The 18,567-nt window shown below is 45.1% G+C and overlaps 1 protein-coding gene and 8 non-coding genes across 9 annotated transcripts in view; 8 read left to right on the top strand and 1 right to left on the bottom strand.

Annotated features, from left to right (window-relative positions):
* LOC109883589 (probable E3 ubiquitin-protein ligase MID2) overlaps window positions 1-18,567 on the bottom strand; it is a 122,759-nt gene that overhangs the window by 95,225 nt on the left and 8,967 nt on the right. The gene's annotated exons all lie outside the window — the stretch shown is intronic.
* trnal-uag (transfer RNA leucine (anticodon UAG)) lies at window positions 11,323-11,403 on the top strand. Its single transcript has one exon. It is a non-coding gene; the product is annotated as a tRNA-Leu (tRNA).
* trnal-uag (transfer RNA leucine (anticodon UAG)) lies at window positions 12,131-12,212 on the top strand. The gene has a single exon. It is a non-coding gene; the product is annotated as a tRNA-Leu (tRNA).
* trnal-uag (transfer RNA leucine (anticodon UAG)) lies at window positions 12,943-13,024 on the top strand. Its single transcript has one exon. It is a non-coding gene; the product is annotated as a tRNA-Leu (tRNA).
* Window positions 13,756-13,837, top strand: trnal-uag (transfer RNA leucine (anticodon UAG)). Its single transcript has one exon. It is a non-coding gene; the product is annotated as a tRNA-Leu (tRNA).
* On the top strand, window positions 15,409-15,490 carry trnal-uag (transfer RNA leucine (anticodon UAG)). The gene has a single exon. It is a non-coding gene; the product is annotated as a tRNA-Leu (tRNA).
* On the top strand, window positions 16,225-16,306 carry trnal-uag (transfer RNA leucine (anticodon UAG)). The gene has a single exon. It is a non-coding gene; the product is annotated as a tRNA-Leu (tRNA).
* On the top strand, window positions 17,044-17,125 carry trnal-aag (transfer RNA leucine (anticodon AAG)). Its single transcript has one exon. It is a non-coding gene; the product is annotated as a tRNA-Leu (tRNA).
* Window positions 17,862-17,943, top strand: trnal-aag (transfer RNA leucine (anticodon AAG)). Its single transcript has one exon. It is a non-coding gene; the product is annotated as a tRNA-Leu (tRNA).

The raw sequence follows: 18,567 nt of genomic DNA, 5'->3' as shown, positions 1-18,567 counted from the left end.
ACTGCTGCTCTCAGTGATGTGAATCACACTGCTGCTCTCTCAGTGATGTCAATCACACTGCTGCTCTCAGTGATGTGAATCACACTGCTGCTCTCTCAATGATGTCAATCACATTGCTGCTCTCAGTGATGTGAATCACACTGCTGCTCTCTCAGTGATGTGAATCACACTGCTGCTCTCTCAGTTATGTGAATCACACTGCTGCTCTCTCAGTGATGTGAATCACACTGCTGCTCTCAGTGATGTGAATCACACTGCTGCTCTCAGTGATGTGAATCACACTGCTGCTCTCTCAGTGATGTGAATCACACTGCTGCTCTCTCAAGGATGTGAATCACACTGCTGCTTTCAGGGATGTGAATCACACTGCTGCTCTCTCAGTGATGTGAATCACACTGCTGCTCTCTCAGTGATGTGAATCACACTGCTGCTCTCTCAGGGATGTGAATCACACTGCTGCTTTCTCAGTGATGTGAATCACACTGCTGCTCTCTCAGTGATGTGAATCACACTGCTGCTCTCTCAAGGATGTGAATCACACTGCTGCTCCCTCAGGGATGTGAATCATTCTGCTTTTTCAGCCTCTGCATAGTGCAGATTCCAGCCTATTGAATAAACATTTGAGCGAGTTCCTCCCTTTAAAAGGTGGACTCAGCGATATGACGTAGACAAAGAAAGTAAACAACATCGTGGGTCAATTTCCACAACAACTAAGAGCATTGAAGGACGAGGCTCAACTTCTCCACTGCTTTGGTGCCCTGGCTAACACGCTGTGAAGTTCAGTATTTCTGAGCTTGCCCCGAAAGATCTCAGGTCTTTCTCTGTAGGCTGAGGTCTTTCCCTGTTAGCTGAGGTCTTTCTCTGTTAGCTGAGGTCTTTCTCTGTTATCTGAGGTCATTCTCTGTTAGCTGAGGTCTTTCTCTGTTAGCTGAGGTCTTTCTCTGTTAGCTGAGGTCTTTCTCTGTAGGCTGAGGTCTTTCTCTGTTAGCTGAGGTCTTTCTCTGTTAGCTGAGGTCTTTCTCTGTTAGCTGAGGTCTTTCTCTGTAGGCTGAGGTCTTTATCTGTAGGCTGAGGTCTTTCTCTGTAGGCTGAGGTCTTTCTCTGTAGGCTGAGGTCTTTCTCTGCAGGCTGAGGTCTTTCTCTGTAGGCTGAGGTCTTTCTCTGTAGGCTGAGGTCTTTCTCTGCAGGCTGAGGTCTTTCTCCGTAGGTTGAGGTCTTTCTCCGTAGGCTGAGGTCTTTCTCTGTAGGCTGAGGTCTAAAACTCGAAAATATACTGTTCTTCTGCTCCTATCCAGAGTGATCTGTAGTACTGCACTACTGCTTGGTACTATCCAGAGTGGTCTGTAGTACTGCAGTACTGCTTGGTACTATCCAGAGTGGTCTGTAGTATTGCAGTACTGCTTAGTACTATCCAGAGTGGTCTGTAGTACTGCAGTACTGCTTGGTACTATCCAGAGTGGTCTGTAGTACTGCACTACTGCTTGGTACTATCCAGAGTGGTCTGTAGTACTGCAGTACTGCTTGGTACTATCCAGAGTGGTCTGTAGTACTGCAGTACTGCTTGGTACTATCCAGAGTGGTCTGTAGTACTGCAGTACTGCTTGGTACTATCCAGAGTGGTCTGTAGTACTGCAGTACTGCTTGGTACAACAGTGTCACAGTACATTCAAAAGCCAGGGTAACAAGTCTGCTGAAAACTGCCTAAAGAATTATCGGCACGCCCACCAACAAAACCTTTCTGGACGGCTTACTACACAGAAATGCTGAGGACGGTAAACAAAATAGCAGAGGAACCCCCTCCAATGTGCTCAACTCAGAGTTTGTGCTCCTGCCGTCCAGGAAGCGCAAACTGGTCAGGTCTGGCCTATCCCAGTCTCACTGGGGCCTCCTCTCAGGCAGTTTACAGGTGCATCAGAGCACAACCACAGGTCCCACCTGCTGCCTGTGTGTGTGTGTGTGTGTGTGTGTGTGTGTGTGTGTGTGTGTGTGTGTGTGTGTGTGTGTGTGTGTGTGCCTGTGTGTGTGTGTGCCTGTGTGTGTGTGTATGTGTGCCTGTGTGTGCCTGTGTGTGTGTGTGTGCCTGTGTGTGCCTGTGTGTGTGTGTGTGTGTGTGTGTGTGTGTGTGTGTGTGTGTGTGTGTGTGTGTGTGTATACACACTGTGAAAGAAGGTGTCTTTCAGGTCCACCAGTCACCAGGAGGACAGAGCAATATCTCCATTAGCAACAAAACTGGCTCTATTTTTCATCAAACACTGATGCCTTCCCATGAAGGGATTACTGGTTCTTTACCTCGCCTGACCTTCCTCTCTGCTGCCTTCCCATGAAGGGATTACTGGTTCTTTACCTCGCCTGACCTTCCTCTCTGCTGCCTTCCCATGAAGGGATTACTGGTTCTTTACCTCGCCTGACCTTCCTCTCTGCTGCCTTCCCATGAAGGGATTACTGGTTCTTTACCTCGCCTGACCTTCCTCTCTGCTGCCTTCCCATGAAGGGATTACTGGTTCTTTACCTCGCCTGACCTTCCTCTCTGCTGCCTTCCCATGAAGGGATTACTGGTTCCGTACCTCGCCTGACCTTCCTCTCTGCTGCCATTTGGGGACAGATAACATGCGTCCCAAACTGCTCACTATTCCCCATGGGGCCCTGGTCCAAAGTAGTACACTATGTAGGGAACATAGGGTAGCATTTGGGACTCAGGGATAGAAAGATCTATCGAACAGATGGACAGGTGGAACCAAGGGAGGATTGGGACCAGTAGAGGCTTATTGGGACACACGTGGCTGCAATCAGACCTGGGTTCAAATACTATTTGAAATCTTTTTAGTGTTTTGAGTGTTTTTTTTCCTAGCTTGCCTGGAGTGCCAGATGGGATGAGTTTGCATTTTTGCGAGTATTCGATCGTTTCCATTGTGCAAGATGAGTTCAATTAAACCTGGAAAAAGTATTTGAAATGATGACAAATAGTATTTGAACCCAGGTTCAGACCACAATAGATGGCCTCTGACTGACCGTGCGTGAGTGACTATAGCGTAACGCCTAAACAGGATTAATAACCAACCAGGATCAGGTCAGTGGGGGCGTGGCACAACCAGCTGATCTGACCCTTAACTGAATGAGTGTTGCACTTCTATAGATAATGTCCACATGGCTTCTATAGATAATGTCCACATGGCTTCTATAGATAATGTTCACATGGCTTCTATAGATAATGTTCACATGACGTCTGTAGATAATGGCTACATGGTTTCTATAGGTAATGTCCACATGGTTTCTATAGATAATGTCCACATGGCTTCTATAGATAATGTTCACATGGCTTCCATAGATAATGTCCACATGGTTTCTATAGATAATGTTCACATGGTGTCTATAGATAATGTCCATATGGCTTCTATAGATAATGTTCACATGGCTTCTATAGGTAATGTCCACATGGCTTCTATAGATAATGTCCACATGGCTTCTATAGATAATGTCCACATGGCTTCTATAAACAAATCAAAATACATTTTATATTTGAGATTCTTCAAAGTAGCCACCGTTTGCCTTGATGACAGCTTTGCGCACTCTTGGCATTCTCTCAACCAGCTTCACCTGGAATGTGGATGTATTTATAACAGGATGAGGTGATGGAATCAGAGGCGGCTGCTGAGGGGAGGACGGCTCATAATAATGGCTGGAACCGAGTAAATGGAATGGCATCAGACACATGAAACCATGGAAACCATGTATTTGATGCATTTGATACCATTCCACTGATTCCGCTCCAGCCATTACCACGAGCCCCGTCCTCCCTAATTAAGGTGCCACCAGCCTCCTGTGGTTGGAATGTGGATGTATTTATAAGTACATGACCTATATGCCATTATGTGCTGTATACTGGCAAGGATATGCATTTGAAAAAAAATAACAACGAAGAAGAAGAAACAGGATGTCTTATATGAAGAGGGTTGTTGGTTCGAATCCCAGAGAGGACCAGGTGAAACATCTGCCTATGTGCCCTTGAGCAAGGCACTTACCCCTAATTGCTCTTGTAAGTGGCTCTGGATATGAGCGTCTGCTAAATGACTCAAACGTACATGTAAAAATGAAGATGAGTGTCAGAGAAGTTGACAGGTTCCACATTATTCAAGACAGTGGTTAGTTGAGGCTCAAAATCACACAGCCACCAGCAAATTTCTTGTAGCCATGCTTGGTTTGGCAAGGCAACATAGCACAGTGAATAACTGGGGAGTTTTTTTTTTAGACAGACACAGCATCCAAATTGGCATCCTATTCTCTGTGTTAGTGCACTCCTTTTTAACCAGGGCCCATATGTCTGTGGTTAAAAGTGGTGCACTATGTAGGGAATAGGTTGCCATTTGGGAAACGCGTTCAGTCTATCATCACTGTAGATACAGTAACGTTCCCAGAATAGAAGGACACATTCCGACGCCTCCATGCCATCATCACTCTCATTGTGGTTGTCTCGGCAACACAAAACATTCCATTTTCAACGGCTCTTGTCCTTCACTTCCTGACATAAATCTAGGTTGAAGATAAACAATATTTCTTCAACCTAGACATGATCCCTATGTAGATTAAACTCAATATTTCACCGTTCAGCCTTGACAGATATTTGTTTTGGTTTTTAAAAGAAACCCAAACGGAACACAAAAACCTTTGACTTGGTTACAGCTTACAAGGCTTGACAATTAGTGGAATGACATTACGCTTTCGGCTAAAAAAACAAACATTTTACGGTCCTTCCAAGTGGCGCAGCAGTCTAAGGCACTGCATCGCAGTGCTTGAGGCATCACTACAGACCCGGGTTTGATCCCAAGCTGTGTCACAACAGACCGTGACCAGGAGTCACATAGGGCGGCGCACAATTGGCCCAGCGTTGTTCGAATTAGGGGACGGTTTGGCCGGGCGGGCTTCATTTGGCTCATAGCGGAGCCAGTAGAAAGCTGGGCGCCTGCAGGCTGACTCCGGTCGTCAGTTCAACGGTGTTTCCTCCGACACATTGGTGCAGCGTCAAGGTTAAGCAGGTGGGTGTTAAGAAGCATGGTTTGGTGAGTCATGTTTCGGAGGACGCATGACTCGACCTTCACCTCCCGAGCACGTTGGGTAAGGACTGTCACACTAACAGGTAGGGAGGACTGTCACACTAACAGGTAGGGAGGACTGTCACACTAACAGGTAGGGAGGACTGTCACACTAAAAGTTAGGGACAGGCCATCTGTTCTATTTTTACCAATGACCTGCCACTGGCATTAAACAAAGCATGTGTGTCCATGTATGATGATGAATCAACCATATAACCCTCAGAAACCACAGCTAATGAAGTCACTGAAAACCCTTAACAAAGAGTTGCAGTCTGTTTTGGAATGGGTGGCCAGTAATAAACTGGTCCTGAACATCTCTAAAAATAAGAGTGTTTTGTATTTGGTAAAAAATCATTCCCTAAACTCTAGACCTCAGCTGAATCTGGTAATGAAAGGTGCGGCTGTTGAACAAGTTGAGGAGACTCAGTTACTTGGCGTTACATTAATGGCAAAACATACACAGTGCCTTCGGAAAGTGTTCAGACCCCTTGACTTTTTCCACATTTTGTTACGTTACAGCCTTCATCTAAAATGGATTAAATAAAAAATCAATCTACACACAATACCCTCAAATGACATCACAATACCCTCAAATGACATCACAATACCCTCAAATGACATCACAATACCCTCAAATGACATCACAATACCCTCAAATGACATCACAATACCCTCAAATAGCAAAGTGAAAACAGTTTTTTAGAAACGCTTGCAAATGTTTTGATAACCTGTACTGTTGTCTCCTCTTGTCCTCTACGCAGCCTGAAAGATAACCTGTACTGTTGTCTCCTCTTGTCCTCTACGCAGCCTGAAAGATAACCTGTACTGTTGTCTCCTCTTCTCCTCTACGCAGCCTGAAAGATAACCTGTACTGTTGTCTCCTCTTGTCCTCTCCGCAGCCTGAAAGATAACCTGTACTGTTGTCTCCTCTTGTCCTCTACGCAGCCTGAAAGAACACATTCCATGGGACTTAGCTAACTTCAAAAGTCAAAGCATGGGGTGTACAAAATATGTCTAAGGAAATATATGAAATATGTTTGCTATTTCCACCATGGTTGAAACTGTGTTCCAAATGGCATTCCCTATATAGTGCACTACTTTTGTTTAGGCGAGGCTGATGGCCAGGGAGAGGAAGACAGCTGGGTCTAGGTGAGGCTGAGGGCCAGGAAGACAGCTGGGTCTAGGTGAGAATGAGGGCCAGGGAGACAGCTGGGTCTAGGTGAGGCTGAGGGCCAGGGAGACAGCTGGGTCTAGGTGAGGCTGAGGGCCCGGGAGACAGCTGGGTCTAGGTGAGGCTGAGGGCCAGGAAGACAGCTGGGTCTAGGTGAGAATGAGGGCCAGGGAGACAGCTGGGTCTAGGTGAGGCTGAGGGCCAGGGAGACAGCTGGGTCTAGGTGAGGCTGAGGGCCCGGGAGACAGCTGGGTCTAGGTGAGGCTGAGGGCCCGGGAGACAGCTGGGTCTAGGTGAGGCTGAGGGCCAGGGAGACAGCTGGGTCTAGGTGAGGCTGAGGGCCAGGGAGACAGCTGGGTCTAGGTGAGGCTGAGGGCCAGGGAGACAGCTGGGTCTAGGTGAGGCTGAGGGCCAGGGAGAGGAAGACAGCTGGGTCTAGCTGAGGGCCAGTGAGATGGAGACAGCTGGGTCTATGTGAGGCTGAGGGCCAGGGAGAGGAAGACAGCTGGGTCAAGGTGAGGCTGATGGCCAAGGAGAGGAAGACAGCGGGGTCTAGGTGAGGCTGATGGCCAGGGAGAGGTAGACAGCTAGGTCTATGTGAGGCTGAGGGCCAGGGAGAGGAAGACAGCTGGGTCTAGGTGAGGCTGATGGCCAGGGAGAGGAAGACAGCTGGGTCTAGGTGAGGCTGAGGGCCAGGCAGAGAAAGACAGCTGGGTCTAGGTGAGGCTGATGGCCGGGTAGAGGTAGACAGCTGAGTCTATGTGAGGCTGAGGGCCAGGGAGAGGAAGACAGCTGGGTCAAGGTGAGGCTGATGGCCAAGGAGAGGAAGACAGCTGGGTCTAGGTGAGGCTGAGGGCTAGGGAGAGGAAGACAGCTGGGTCTAGGTGAGGCTGATGGCCAAGGAGAGGAAGACAGCTGGGTCAATGTGAGGCTGATGGCCAGGGAGAGGAAGACAGCTGGGTCTAGGTGAGGCTGAGGGCCACGGAGAGAAAGACAACTGGGTCTAGCTGAAGCCGAGGGCCAGGGACAGGAAGTTTTGGAATTCAGGGCAGCAGTCAGAAGAAAACAAGAAGGGTCAGACACAGAGTGCAGACATCCTAGTGTGTCAGACACAACCAAATCAACACACACACAGAGTAGCCGTGCTCGTCCCGTCACCAGGTCAGCAGAAACAGTCCCCAGGGGGACAAACAAGATTCCTTGCAGGTTGACAACAGGACGTTACACACATGCAGTGACATTCCTGTACGAATATAACGGAAACCTCAACCCTGGTGTTATCCAAGCCTGGACTCCAGCTGACCCCAGAGCAGCTGAGCCCAAACCACCGCTGTAACACAATGTATATGTACAGCAGCAGAAACATCGGCGGGATTTCATTCCCCCGGGTCTTGTCGATGCTTCGATTCCTTAGAGATTGTACTATAAATTTAAAATAGAATTTTCCTTAAGAGACCCCCCCCTACAAGACAGGTTCACATATGTGATATGTGATCACTTTCACAACCCACCCACAGTATCCAGGCCTGTAGTTTACTATCCTCATACTGGATGGATATGCAATATGTGTGAATGTTTACACATCATGGAATCTGTCGGCAGACGAGTAGGGCATCACATGATTATGTTGCAGTGCAATAAGACCAGGTGTCATGCGTGCGATAGGATAGATTTTAAATGCACTATTCCTCATGCGTGCGATAGGATAGATTTTAAATGCACTATTCCTCATGCGTGCGATAGGATAGATTTTAAATGCACTATTCCTCATGCGTGCGATAGGATAGATTTTAAATGCACTATTCCTCATGCGTGCGATAGGATAGATTTTAAATGCACTATTCCTCATGCGTGCGATAGGATAGATTTTAAATGCACTATTCCTCATGCGTGCGATAGGATAGATTTTAAATGCACTATTCCTCATGCGTGCGATAGGATAGATTTTAAATGCACTATTCCTCATGCGTGCGATAGGATAGATTTTAAATGCACTATTCCTCATGCGTGCGATAGGATAGATTTTAAATGCACTATTCCTCATGCGTGCGATAGGATAGATTTTAAATGCACTATTCCTCATGCGTGCGATAGGATAGATTTTAAATGCACTATTCCTCATGCGTGCGATAGGATAGATTTTAAATGCACTATTCCTCATGCGTGCGATAGGATAGATTTTAAATGCACTATTCCTCATGCGTGCGATAGGATAGATTTTATGAATGCATTTATGAGTAGGTAGATGCTGTACAGTACATGTCAGCTTCTCAAATGGCACCCTATTCCCTACATAGTGCCCTACTGGTGACCAAGGGCCCTGGTCAAAACTAGTGCACTATATATGGGACACATTCAAGCCTGTCTATCTAGCCACTCCCAGACACCAGGCATCTCTATCCATCTATAATAACCTGTCACTCCCAGACACCAGGCATCTCTATCCATCTATAATGACCTGTCACTCCCAGACACCAGGCATCTCTATCCATCTATAATAACCTGTCACTACACTCCCAGACACCAGGCATCTCTATCCATCTATAATAACCTGTCACTCCCAGACACCAGGCATCTCTATCCATCTATAATAACCTGTCACTCCCAGACACCAGGCATCTCTATCCATCTATAATAACCTGTCACTACACTCCCAGACACCAGGCATCTCTATCCATCTATAATAACCTGTCACTACACTCCCAGACACCAGGCATCTCTATCCATCTATAATAACCTGTCACTACACTCCCAGACACCAGGCATCTATATCCATCTACAATGACCTGTCACTCCCAGACACCAGGCATCTCTATCCATCTATAATAACCTGTCACTACACTCCCAGACACCAGGCATCTCTATCCATCTATAATAACCTGTCACTCCCAGACACCAGGCATCTCTATCCATCTATAATAACCTGTCACTACACTCCCAGACACCAGGCATCTCTATCCATCTATAATAACCTGTCACTCCCAGACACCAGGCATCTCTATCCATCTATAATAACCTGTCACTTCCAGACACCAGGCATCTCTATCCATCTATAATAACCTGTCACTACACTCCGAGACACCAGGCATCTATATCCATCTATAATGACCTGTCACTCCCAGACACCAGGCATCTCTATCCATCTATAATAACCTGTCACTACACTCCCAGACACCAGGCATCTCTATCCATCTATAATAACCTGTCACTTCCAGACACCAGGCATCTCTATCCATCTATAATAACCTGTCACTACACTCCCAGACACCAGGCATCTATATCCATCTATAATGACCTGTCACTCCCAGACACCAGGCATCTCTATCCATCTATAATAACCTGTCACTACACTCCCAGACACCAGGCATCTCTATCCATCTATAATAACCTGTCACTACACTCCCAGACACCAGGCATCTCTATCCATCTATAATAACCTGTCACTCCCAGACACCAGGCATCTCTATCCATCTATAATAACCTGTCACTACACTCCCAGACACCAGGCATCTCTATCCATCTATAATAACCTGTCACTCCCAGACACCAGGCATCTCTATCCATCTATAATAACCTGTCACTACACTCCCAGACACCAGGCATCTCTATCCATCTATAATAACCTGTCACTCCCAGACACCAGGCATCTCTATCCATCTATAATAACCTGTCACTTCCAGACACCAGGCATCTCTATCCATCTATAATAACCTGTCACTCCCAGACACCAGGCATCTCTATCCATCTATAATGACCTGTCACTCCCAGACACCAGGCATCTCTATCCATCTATAATAACCTGTCACTCCCAGACACCAGGCATCTCTATCCATCTATAATAACCTGTCACTACACTCCCAGACACCAGGCATCTATATCCATCTATAATAACCTGTCACTACACTCCCAGACACCAGGCATCTCTATCCATCTATAATACCTGTCCACTCCAAGACACCAGGCATCTCTATCCATCTATAATAACCTGTTCACTACACTCCAGACACCAGGCATCTCTATCCATCTATAATAACCTGTCACTACACTCCCAGACACCAGGCATCTCTATCCATCTATAATAACCTGTCACTCCCAGACACCAGGCATCTCTATCAATCCATCTATATAACCTGTCACTACACTCCCAGACACAGGCATCTATATCCATCTATAATAACCTTCACTCCCAGACACCAGGCATCTCTCTCCAGTCATAATAACCTGTCACTACTCCCAGACCACCAGGCAGCTCTATCCATCTATAATGACCTGTCACTACCGACCTCCCAGACCCAGGGCATCTCTATCCATCTAGAATAACCTTCCACTCCACTCCCAGACACAGGCATCTCTATCACTATAATCCTGTCACTCCCAGACACCAGGCAATCTCTATCCATTATATAACCTGTCACTCCCAGACACCAGGCATCTCTATCCATCATAATAACCTTCACCCAACACAGCATCTCTATCAGCTATAATAACCTGTACTCTTCCAGACACCCAGGCTCTCTACCATCTATAATAACCTGTCACTCTCCCTCCCAACACCTAATAACCTGTCACTCCCAGACACCAGGCATCTCTATCCATCTATAATAACCTGTCACTCCCAGACACCAGGCATCTCTATCCATCTATAATAACCTGTCACTTCCAGACACCAGGCATCTCTATCCATCTATAATAACCTGTCACTCCCAGACACCAGGCATCTATATCCATCTAATGTAATTTCAAAAGGCCACAAGGACACCGGACAATAAAGGGAATCCTGCCTTTACCCTAATTTCACGTCTGTTATTGCATTATTGCTGTGTTCTAATTCCCTCTGCTTCAGACATAAAAGCAGAACTAATTCTAAGTTTATACGAGGAAGAAAGAGCAACATCAGATAAATTTAAGATTTTTAAAAAGAGAATCAAAAAAAAGTGAAGGACGCAAGAGCAACATGAGATACATAAAGATTTTAAAGAAGAAAAGAAAAAGAAGACTATAATACAAGGGAGTGCAGACGCTCTAGGTAACTGACGAGAAAGTGTGAAAATCTTTCCAGAGCTGGGTAGTGTGGCCGAGCGGTCTAAGGCGCTGGATTTAGGCTCCAGTCTCTAAGGAGGTTGGGTTCAAATCCCACCACTGCCATTTTTTGAGTTTCTTTGAGCAAGCTATCACATGTCTGCTTTATTTCAGGGTTTTTACTTTCATGTCGCCCATGCAAGGGAGAAAAGAAGCAATGTTGTGTGTCCCGGATGGGGTTCCAACTCAAATAGTGTAGTCCATGCCCTAACCAACCAGCCACCAAGTCCTGTGCTCCACGGTGGCAGTTGCACCTCCTACCGGTGGTTGTTCACGTCAAATCCTTGATTGGAAAAAAGGAAAGTTGTGATGGTCTTGTGCGACGACCAAGCAGTCCATTTTAAACAGTGGGTACTGTGGTCGAGCTGTCCAGAGAACTGGATTAAAGGACCCAGTCTTTGGAGGTGTCGTTTCAAAGTCCACCGCTGCAACTTTTCGCAACAGAAAACTGTAATGTAATTTCAAAAAGGCCACCAAGGACACCGGACAAATAAAGGGAATCCAGCCTTTACCCTAATTCCCACGTCTGTTATTGCAATTATCTGCTGTGTTTTCTAATTCAATCTGCTTCAGACATAAAAGCAGAAACTAATTCTAAGTTTATACGATGGAAGAGAGCAACATCAGATAAATTAAGATTTTTAAAAAGAGAATCAAAAAAAGATGAAGGACGCAAGAGCAACATGAGATACATAAAGATTTAAAGAAGAGAAAATGAAAAAGAAGACTATAATACAAGGAGTGCAGACGCTCTAGGTAACTGACGAGAAAGTGTGAAATCTTTCCAGATCTGGGTAGTGTGGCCGAGCGGTCTAAGGCGCTGGATTTAGGCTCCAGTCTCTAAGGAGGCGTGGGTTCAAATCCCACCACTGCCATTTTTTGAGTTTTCTTTGAGCAAGCTATCACATGTTCTGCTTTATTTCAGGGTTTTACTTTCATGTCGCCCATGCAAGGGAGAAAAGAAGCAATGTTGTGTGTCCGGATGGGGTTCCAACTCAATAGTGTAGTCCATTGCCCTAACCAACCAGCCACCAAGTCCTGTGCTCCACGGTGGCAGTTGCACCTCCTACCGGTGGTTGTTCATGTCAAATCCTTGATTGGAAAAAAGGAAAGTTGTGATGGTCTGTGCGACGACCAAGCAGTCCATTTTAACAGTGGGTACTGTGGTCGAGCTATCCAGAGAACTGGATTAAAGGACCCAGTCTTTGGAGGTGTCGGTTCAAAGTCCACCTCTGCAACTTTTTTCGCAACAGAAAACTGTAATGTAATTTCAAAAAGGCCACCAAGGACACCGGACAAATAAAGGGAATCCTGCCTTACCCTAATTCCCACGTCTGTTATTGCAATTATCTGCTGTGTTTTCTAATTCAATCTGCTTCAGACATAAAAGCAGAAACTAATTCTAAGTTTATACGATGGAAGAAAGAGCAACATCAGATAAATTAAGATTTTTAAAAAGAGAATCAAAAAAAGATGAAGGACGCAAGAGCAAACATGAGATACATAAAGATTTTAAAGAAGAAAATGAAAAAGAAGACTATAATACAAGGGAGTGCAGACGCTCTAGGTAACTGACGAGAAAGTGTGAAATTCTTTCCAGATCTGGGTAGTGTGGCCGAGCGGTCTAAGGCGCTGGATTTAGGCTCCAGTCTCTAAGGAGGCGTGGGTTCAAATCCCACCACTGCCATGTTTTTGAGTTTTTGAGCAAGCTATCACATGTTCTGCTTTATTTCAGGGCTTTTTACTTTCATGTCGCCCATGCAAGGGAGAAAAGAAGCAATGTTGTGTGTCACGGATGGGGTTCCAACTCAATAGTGTAGTCCATTGCCCTAACCAACCAGCCACCAAGTCCTGTGCTCTCACGGTGGCAGTTGCACTCCTACCGGTGGTTGTTCATGTCAAATCCTTGATTGGAAAAAAGGAAAGTTGTGATGGTCTGTGCGACGACCAAGCAGTCCATTTTAACAGTGGGTACTGTGGTCGAGCTATCCAGAGAACTGGATTAAAGGACCCAGTCTTTTGGGGTGTCGGTTCAAAGTCCACCTCTGCAACTTTTTCGCAACAGAAAACTGTAATGTAATTTCAAAAAGGCCACCAAGGACACCGGACAAATAAAGGGAATCCTGCCTTTACCCTAATTCCCACGTCTGTTATTGCAATTATCTGCTGTGTTTTTCTAATTCAATCTGCTTCAGACATAAAAGCAGAAACTAATTCTAAGTTTATACGATGAGAAGAAAGAGCAACATCAGATAAATTAAGATTTTTAAAAAGAGAATCAAAAAAAGATGAAGGACGCAAGAGCAACATGAGATACATAAAGATTTTAAAGAAGAAAATGAAAAAGAAGACTATATACAAGGGAGTGCAGACGCTCTAGGTAACTGACGAGAAAGTGTGAAAATCTTTCCAGATCTGGGTAGTGTGGCCGAGCGGTCTAAGGCGCTGGATTTAGGCTCCAGTCTCTAAGGAGGCGTGGGTTCAAATCCCACCACTGCCATTGTTTTTGAGTTTCTTTGAGCAAGCTATCACATGTTCTGCTTTATTTCAGGCTTTTTACTTTCATGTCGCCCATGCAAGGAGAAAAGAAGCAATGTTGTGTGTCACGGATGGGGTTCCAACTCAATAGTGTAGTCCATTGCCCTAACCAACCAGCCACCAAGTCCTGTGCTCTCACGGTGGCAGTTGCACCTCCTACCGGTGGTTGTTCATGTCAAATCCTTGATTGGAAAAAAGGAAAGTTGTGATGGTCTGTGCGACGACCAAGCAGTCCATTTTAACAGTGGGTACTGTGGTCGAGCTATCCAGAGAACTGGATTAAAGGACCCAGTCTTTGGAGGTGTCGTTCAAAGTCCACCTCTGCAACTTTTTCGCAACAGAAAACTGTAATGTAATTTCAAAAGGCCACCAAGGACACCGGACAAATAAAGGGAATCCTGCCTTTACCCTAATTCCCACGTCTGTTATTGCAATTATCTGCTGTGTGTTGTTCTAATTCAAGCTGCTTCAGACATAAAGCAGCAGAACGGAATTCTACAGCTTTAGACTGATGGAAGAAAGAGCAATACATCAGGATATAAATTAAGATTTTTTAAAAGAGAATCAAAAAAAGATGAAGGACGCAAGAGCCAACAGGAGATACATAAAGATTTTAAGGACGAAAAAATGAAAAAGAAAAGCCTATAATACAGGGAGATGCAGACGCTCTAAGGTAGACTGACGACGAGAGTGATGAAAATCTTTCCAGATCTGGTAGTGTGCACGAGCGGTCTAAAGGCGACTGGGATTAGGCTCCTAGTCGTCCTTAGGAGGCGTGGGTTCACAATCCAACCACACAACTGCATGTTTTTGAGTTTCTTTGAGCAAGCTATCACATGTTCTGCTTTATTTCAGGCTTTTTACTTTCATGTCGCCCATGCAAGGGAGAAAAGAAGCAAATGTGTGTGTCACGGATGGGGTTCCAACTCAATAGTGTAGTCCATTGCCCTACCAAACCAGCCACAAGTCCTGTGCTCTCACAGGTGGCAGTTGCACCTCCTACCGGTGGTTGTTCATGTCAAATCCTTGATTGGAAAAAAGGAAAGTTGTGATGGTCTGTGCGACGACCAAGCAGTCCATTTTAACAGTGGGTACTGTGGTCGAGCTATCCAGAGAACTGGATTAAAGGACCCAGTCTTTTGGAGGTGTCGTTTCAAAGTCCACCTCTGCAACTTTTCGCAACAGAAACTGTAATGTAATTTCAAAAAGGCCACCAAGGACACCGGACAAATAAAGGGAATCCTGCCTTTACCCTAATTCCCACGTCTGTTATTGCAATTATCTGCTGTGTTTTTCTAATTCAATCTGCTTCAGACATAAAAGCAGAAACTAATTCTAAGTTTATACGATGAAAGAAAGAGCAACATCAGATAAATTAAGATTTTAAAAAGAGAATCAAAAAAGATGAAGGACGCAAGAGCAACATGAGATACATAAGATTTTAAAGAAGAAAATGAAAAAGAAGACTATAATACTAGGGAGTGCAGACGCTCTAGGTAACTGACGAGAAAGTGTGAAAATCTTCCAGATCTGGGTAGTGTGGCCGAGCGGTCTAAGGCTCTGGATTTAGGCTCCAGTCTCTAAGGAGGCGTGGTTTCAAATCCCACCACTGCCATGTTTATTGAGTTTCTTTGAGCAAGCTATGACATGTTCTGCTTTATTTCAGGCTTTTACTTTCATGTCGCCCATGCAAGGGAGAAAAGAAGCAATGTTGTGTGTCACGGATGGGTTCCAACTCAATAGTGTAGTCCATTGCCCTAACCAACCAGCCACCAAGTCCTGTGCTCTCACGGTGGCAGTTGCACCTCCTACCGGTGGTTGTTCATGTCAAATCCTTGATTGGAAAAAAGGAAAGTTGTGATGGTCTGTGCGACGACCAAGCAGTCCATTTAACAGTGGGTACTGTGGTCGAGCTATCCAGAGAACTGGATTAAAGGACCCAGTCTTTTGGAGGTGTCGTTTCAAAGTCCACCTCTGCAACTTTTTCGCAACAGAAACTGTAATGTAATTTCAAAAAGGCCACCAAGGACACCGGACAAATAAAGGGAATCCTGCCTTTACCCCTAATTCCCACGTCTGTTATTGCAATTATCTGCTGTGTTTTTCTAATTCAATCTGCTTCAGACATAAAAGCAGAAACGAATTCTAAGTTTATACGATGGAAGAAAGAGCAACATCAGATAAATTAAGATTTTTAAAAAGAGAATCAAAAAAAGATGAAGGACGCAAGAGCCAACATGAGATACATAAAGATTTTAAAGAAGAAAATGAAAAAGAAGACTATAATACAAGGGAGTGCAGACGCTCTAGGTAACTGACGAGAAAGTGTGAAAATCTTTCCAGAGTCTGGGTAGTGTGGCCGAGCGGTCTAAGGCTCTGGATTTAGGCTCCAGTCTCTAAGGAGGCGTGGGTTCAAATCCCACCACTGCCATTGTTTTTGAGTTTCTTTGAGCAAGCTATGCACATGTTCTGCTTTATTTCAGGCTTTTTATTTTCATGTCGCCCATGCAAGGGAGAAAAGAAGCAATGTTGTGTGTCCCGGATGGGGTTCCAACTCAATAGTGTAGTCCATCGCCTTAAATAACCAGCCACCAAGTCCTGTGCCCCCGCGGTGGCAGTTGCACCTCCTACCGGTGGTTGTTCACGTCAAATCCTTGATTGGAAAAAAGGAAAGTTGTGATGGTCTGTGTGATGACCAAGCAGTCCATTTTAACAATGGGTACTGTGGCCGAGCTGTCCAGAGAACTGGATTTAAGGACCCAGTCTTTCGGGAGGTGTCGGTTCAAAGTCCACCGCTGCAACTTTTTCTCAACAGAAAACTGTAATGTAATTTCAAACAAGGCCACCAAGGACACCGGACAAATAAAGGGAATCCAGCCTTGACCCAAATTCCCACGGCTGTTATTGCAATTATCTGCCGTGTTTTTCGAATTCAATCTGCTTCAGTATAAAAGCAGAAACTAATTCTAAGTTTATACGATGGAAGAAAGAGCAACATCAGATAAATTAAGATTTTTAAAAAGAGAATCAAAAAAAGATGAAGGACACAAGAGCAACATGAGATACATAAAGATTTTAAAAATGAAAATGAAAAAGAAGACTAAAATACAAGGGAGTGCAGACGTTCTAGGTAACTGACGAGAAAGTGTGAATATTTTGCCAGAGCTGGGTAGTGTGGCCGAGCGGTCTAAGGCGCTGGATTAAGGCTCCAGTCTCTAAGGAGGCGTGGGTTCAAATCCCACCACTGCCATCTTTATTGAGTTTGTTTGCGCAAGCTATCACATGTTCTGCTTTATTTCAGGGTTTTTATTTTCATGTCGCCCATGCAAGGGAGAAAAGAAGCAATGTTGTGTGTCCCGGATGGGGTTCCAACTCAATAGTGTAGTCCATCGCCTTAACCAACCAGCCACCAAGTCCTGTGCCCCCGCGGTGGCAGTTGCACCTCCTACCGGTGGTTGTTCACGTCAAATCCTTGATTGGAAAAAAGGAAAGTTGTGATGGTCTGTGTGATGACCAAGCAGTCCATTTTAACAATGGGTACTGTGGCCGAGCTGTCCAGAGAACTGGATTTAAGGACCCAGTCTTTCGGGAGGTGTCGGTTCAAAGTTCGACGCTGCAACTTTTTCTCAACAGAAAACTGTAATGTAATTTCAAACAAGGCCACCAAGGACACCGGACAAATAAAGGGAATCCAGCCTTGACCCAAATTCCCACGGCTGTTATTGCAATTATCTGCCGTGTTTTTCTAAATTCAATCTGCTTCAGACATAAAGCAGAAACTAATTCTAAGTTTATACGATGGAAGAAAGAGCAACATCAGATAAATTAAGATTTTTAAAAAGAGAATCAAAAAAGATGAAGGACGCAAGAGCAACATGAGATACATAAAGATTTTAAAGATGAAAATGAAAAAGAAGACTAAAATACAAGGGAGTGCAGACGCTCTAGGTAACTGACGAGAAAGTGTGAATACTTTGACAGAGCTGGGTAGTGTGGCCGAGCGGTCTAAGGCGCTGGATTAAGGCTCCAGTCTCTAAGGAGGCGTGGGTTCAAATCCCACCACTGTCATCTTTATTGAGTTTCTTTGCCAAGCTATCACATGTTCTGCTTTATTTCAGGGTTTTTATTTTCATGTCGCCCATGCAAGGGAGAAAGAAGCAATGTTGTGTGTCCCGGATGGGGTTCCAACTCAATAGTGTAGTCCATCGCCTTAACCAACCAGCCACCAAGTCCTGTGCCCCCGCGGTGGCAGTTGCACCTCCTACCGGTGGTTGTTCACGTCAAATCCTTGATTGGAAAAAAGGAAAGTTGTGATGGTCTGTGTGATGACCAAGCAGTCCATTTTAACAATGGGTACTGTGGCCGAGCTGTCCAGAGAACTGGATTTAAGGACCCAGTCTTTCGGGAGGTGTCGGTTTAAAGTTCACCGCTGCAACTTTTTCTCAACAGAAAACTGTAATGTAATTTCAAACAAGGCCACCAAGGACACCGGACAAATAAAGGGAATCCAGCCTTGACCCAAATTCCCACGGCTGTTATTGCAATTATCTGCTGTGTTTTTCTAATTCAATCTGCTTCAGACATAAAAGCAGAAACTAATTCTAAGTTTATACGATGGAAGAAAGAGCAACATCAGATAAATTAAGATTTTTAAAAAGAGAATCAAAAAAGATGAAGGACGCAAGACCAACA

This window comes from Oncorhynchus kisutch, linkage group LG15 (assembly GCF_002021735.2).
Source record: "Oncorhynchus kisutch isolate 150728-3 linkage group LG15, Okis_V2, whole genome shotgun sequence".
NCBI lineage: Eukaryota > Metazoa > Chordata > Actinopteri > Salmoniformes > Salmonidae > Oncorhynchus > Oncorhynchus kisutch.
This window is presented reverse-complemented; position numbering and strand designations above follow the sequence as displayed.